At 46.0% G+C, this 4,949-nt stretch overlaps 1 pseudogene; it reads right to left on the bottom strand.

Annotated features, from left to right (window-relative positions):
- Window positions 1-469: 469 nt before the first annotated feature.
- On the bottom strand, window positions 470-3,225 carry LOC101640717 (annotated as a pseudogene).
- Window positions 3,226-4,949: the final 1,724 nt, after the last annotated feature.

Here is a 4,949-nt window from a genome sequence, read left to right as displayed (position 1 = left end):
TCTAGATAGTAAGAGTGCTATTGCATAACTCTTCAGACTCAGTTTCTTTTTAATATTTTTTGTCATGGTCGGAGCAGATTTATTAACAGTGAATAAATGGCAAGAAGCCCAAGCCAAGGCCTGAACCTCTTGTGCCAAGAGGGCAGGCAGCCTACGGTGCTATTGCTTTAGGGCTCTGCCAAAGGCAGGGGCCTGCTCCCAGCTGCCACGCCCCAGCATGTGGAGCGAGGAACGCAGGGAGGCAGGTCAGGTGGCCTCTTAACAGGCAAGGGAAGGGGAAGAGACTGAGGAGTATGTTGGGGGGCACTTCTCCCGAGGTTCCCCAGCTTGAGACCATGCAACTCCAGGTGGATGTAAGGCTGGTCCCTCAGTCAGGGCAGTACTGTCTAGTGGAAAGGAGGGGCTTCATGCCCACCCACCCCTGGCTCCATCAGCTGGTAGTTCATTCAGCAGCAGCAAAGAATGAGGCTCACACACCTCCTGTTCCCCGCGGTGGGGACACCTGGTCATCTGAGGCGTCCACTTGGTTGGCTGTCCATTTGCCTCTTGACTCGGCAGCCCTGGGCTTAAGCCCCTGCTTCCAGCCGCTAGCTCCAGCTCTGTGGAGGCTCCAGGGTTCCCCTCAAGTGCACACGGGACTTGTCCACGGTCCTGGAGACCTCCATTCTGCACTGGGGGGTTGGCTAGGGGCTGAGGCTGGGATGGCCTCTCCGGGAGCAGTCTCTTCATGGCAGGTACCCCTGCCCTGGGCTGCCCTCCCCCAGACTCTTGACTGCCCCTGGCTCCCGTGCCCCACCAAAGTCCCAGCTTCTGTCTGTGGGGGAGCCACCATGGGGCTCGTGAAACCCATGTCATATCTCAATGTGTGTCACCGGGAACCTGCCCACAGAGAGCACGGTGGTCTCCCCAGGCCAGCGGGAGGGAGACTCTTTCCTTCCTGAGCAGCCCTGATGGACCAGTGGGGGCCTCTTGTTGCGGGTGCAATGAATGCAAGGGGCTGCTGAGCCCAGGTGCACTGTGTGGTGGTGGGAGGGGGCACCATCCTGCAGGCTGGCCGTGGCATCCACACTGGACAGCTACACTGTCCCTTCCCCCTCACTGTCCCCCCAGCATCTCCTTCAAGGCCTCAGCATTGACTTCATTTTGGATGATGCAACGAACGATCCTCTCCACTGTATCCTCATTCATGTCATCCTCTTCAGCGGTGGTGCGGTTCTGGCTCTGGCTCGAGTTTCAGCTCCAGGGGCGTCCTAGTCTGGCTCAGGGCCCCCGGCTCTGGACTGTGGCTCTGGCTACTGATGCTGTGTCAGGCAGGGGGAGGGAAGGATGGAGAGGAATGTGGGTTGGTGCGAGCAGCCCCAGGCTCTGAACTAGTCTGGTTCTGGGAAGGAAAGGGAGTAGGTGGTGCCTCCGCAGCCAGCCCTGGGTTCCCAAATGCCTTCACCAGCCCAGACTCGGTTTCAGTGAGAAGTTCATGTACCTTCCATAGACCATTACTGAGCATAATCACATTAATCAGACCTTAAATAGGATATTTTATTTTGTTAACAATTTCAACAATATATATTTACGTATGTAGAAAATATTCTTAATGATTCACAATTTCTGAAAAGGCAATATTATTCATCTCTGGATAATTTAATTTCTACCTATTCTGATATTAGGATTCGAGATCATTTTTTAGTGAACAAGCCCTGGTGGTTCAAATCCATCAGCTACTCATCAGATTTTCTGCTTCATACACATTTGCAGCCTCGGAAACTCGACGTGCTATCTGGATGGTAGTGGGTTTGGATACTGGGTCACATCAAAGCCATGGTCTGCGTTAGCAACACAGATGCCCGTACAAACAGAAAGCTTAGGGAACACAGAGTAAAGTGGAAGGAAAGAAGCCCCGTTGGCACAACCAGTTGGACTTCTAACAGTAAGGTTAGGTGTTCCGGGAGAGAAAGATGATGCTTTAAAGATGCACAGCCTCAGGAAGCCGAGGTTTTATCCTCTGTTACAAAGGTCTCTGAATCCATTCCAGGATGGTCAGTTTTTTAATAGGGAAGATGAGAACAATAGGCAGAACTAGTCCCAGCCCTACTACTGCCCCCGCAGGGGTCGTCCTGTTCTGTCCTCTGGGGTCACAATGACTTGGGATGGAAGCGAGGGCAGGGAGTTTGGTTTAGGGTTTGGGAGCCCTACCACTAGTTTAATGTCTGTGGCAAAGTACTAAAACAGTCTGGGCTTTTAGTATATCCTGTACAAACTGAGGACAATAATTCTAAAAAAAAATTTTGTTTGCAGGTTCCATTCTATAGACTTAAGTAGGTTCTGCAGTTGAACACCTCATTGGTTTTTTGTTCGTTTGTTTGCTTTGTTTCAACTTTTCATTATTATTACCTTGGGGATGGAGGGGTTCTGCATTAGGCTGCAAACTGCAATGTCAGTAGTTTGAAGCCATCATTGGAGAAAGATGATGCTTTCTACTCATCTTTAAAGAGTTACCATTTCAGAAACCCGCAGGGGAAGTCCTACTCTATTCGATAGGGCACTCTGAGTCCAAATTGCCGTCACTCCATGGCAGTGAATTTGACATTCTTGGCCAGGGGTACTGGTGGCGTAGTGGCTTTAGGTTTGCACTGCTATTTGCAAAGCCAGTGGTTCAAACCCACACCCACCAGTCACTCCACCAATGAAAGGTGTGGCCATTTCCTTAAAGATTTACAGTCTCAGAAACCCTATAGAACAGTTCTACTTTATCCTATAGTTTCGCTAAGAGCTGAAATCAACTCTATGTCAGTGAGTTTTATTTTAGCAGTCTTTATGAATCTGATTTTTATTTATTAGGGATTAGAATGAGAAAGTTGACATCAACAAATTACATATTGCAAGATTGTGATTATTACTAAAAATAAATTACCAACAACAACAGAAAGCAGAAGATGGTGAGGTTAGTCATAGGTTTGGGTCATGGGAACTCAAAAATGTTGTAAATTGAGGACTATAGGTAAATAAAGTGATGTATGCAAAAGCAGCTTATAAATAGAAAAAATAAGACAAATGGACATTCCTACATGTAGATACTATTTCAAAATGGAAGGAACAGGTCACCTGGAGCCGGGGCGGCAGCAGGCCCTTCTCACCATTTCCGAGGACACAGGTTTGAACCTCAAGCTTAAAGAGAAAGAGTTTCTGATTTGACAGCCTGCGTGTGCTTTCTAGCTTAAATACTACCATATCGCCAAGTGCAAGCCGATTAATTAATATACAGAATAATAGAAATAAATTATAGATAACGCTAAAAATGCAAATGTGCTAGCCATTTTTATGCATTTGTGGTAAACGTTAGCTCAAACCTTCACCTGGGTTCTCAGTAAAAGCCTCATCTGTAGAGTTCTTCAGAAAGCTCTGTTTAGTCATTAGCAATAGCATATCAATTTTTTGAAAACACCAAACATGTCAGTGTTTATTAGGGATCTTTACAACATTATTAATGGCTATGCTGTTTGGCAGAGAGGCATCATGATCACCTAAACAAACAAACAAAATCCTAAATGGTAGAAAATGCCATGATTTCTGGCCAAGCCTGGTCCCAGGGCTGAGGGCACTTCTAACTTCTGAAGTGATGCAGGGCTCTGTGGAACACCATTCTGCAGTTCAGCTTAAGCACTTGCTCTCCCTTGGAAGATATCCAGGAGCTACAGGGGTGGGGGTGGGGGTGGCAGAATGCAGGGTCCTTGGCTACTGTGCAGATTGAGCTGCAGGGAGCACATTCCATCAGTGCTCTGCAGTCAGGACTGCCTGCATATTTGCTTCTGAATTCAATAGTCTATGGTCTATAAAGCACTAAATGGTTGGGCCTTCACCACTTAGAGATCAGCCTTCCTCCCTGGGCAACTTCAGGGCCATTGAGATCAGCTGGAGTGCTGCTACTTGTATTTCCCTACTTCCATCTACAGGGAACCAGAGGCAGGGAATCTTCCAAGGAAGGCCCTCATTTATGGAATGCCTTGCCTCCCATTAGCCATCAAAGAACTAATCTGGTGATCTGTAGTGCATGGCAGAAAGCCCATCTGGGAAGCAGAGTTGAAAAGCAGAGAGTCACAACCCTTTAAAAAGAACAATGCATTCAGTGAGAACTCTCTCAGTTCCTTAAAATTTTGCAATAAAATAATGTAAACAGTAGTTCTCCTCTCTTGCCTTCAAGCCCGCTGTATTCACTAGTTCTCTATTCTCTTTCCTTATCGTTTACTTTTTTCTGATATACTCTCCTGCTATTTAGAAGATTGAGTGAGAGAGCTCTTGTTCAAAGTTGTTTTTAAAGGTTTAAACCTGAGATCTGTCCCAATACATATATACCTTAATTTGTATACCTTTAGACATGTTCATTCATAACTGTATTAGTTATTCATCCAACAACTATGAATTGGATGCTTCCTCTATGCCAGTGTTCATTTAAACAGTGAAAAGGGCAGATAAAGTCCAAAGTACAACAGCCAAAGCCCCTGCCTTTAAGAACAATAAAGCCACTGCCTCCATACCTGTATTTTATTTTAGCATTTTACTGTGCTTCCGTGAAAGTTACATGGAACATTAATTTCCAATCAAGAGTTCATACATAAATTGCTTCCTTTCCTTCATTGCAACCCTACAAACTGGCAATGCAGCCCTTTCTGAGTCCCCGTTCCCTTCATCCGCTTCCCCTGTCCTCTCTCTTCCCCTCTGTGGGCCCAGAGAGTTGATTGTTCTAAGAAGCACATGCTGTTGTTTGCTTAATAAGTCCATCTTATTATTTGGCTAAAAGATGGCCCCTGCCGTTTCAACTTTAAAAAAAATTGTCTTCTTGAAGGTTCCTCTAATACTGGTCTGAAAGACCAGTAAGTCTAACCTTTTTTTGTTTGTCTTTTCAACTTGAATTTTGTTGTGTATTTCTTTTTTTTTAAATCATTTTATCAGGGGCT

This window comes from Echinops telfairi, unplaced genomic scaffold (genome assembly GCF_000313985.2).
Source record: "Echinops telfairi isolate 266 unplaced genomic scaffold, ASM31398v2 ScPeMD7_9;HRSCAF=40, whole genome shotgun sequence".
Taxonomy (NCBI): domain Eukaryota; kingdom Metazoa; phylum Chordata; class Mammalia; order Afrosoricida; family Tenrecidae; genus Echinops; species Echinops telfairi.
Note: the sequence above shows the minus strand (reverse complement) of the source record. Positions and strands in the feature narration are given on the sequence as shown.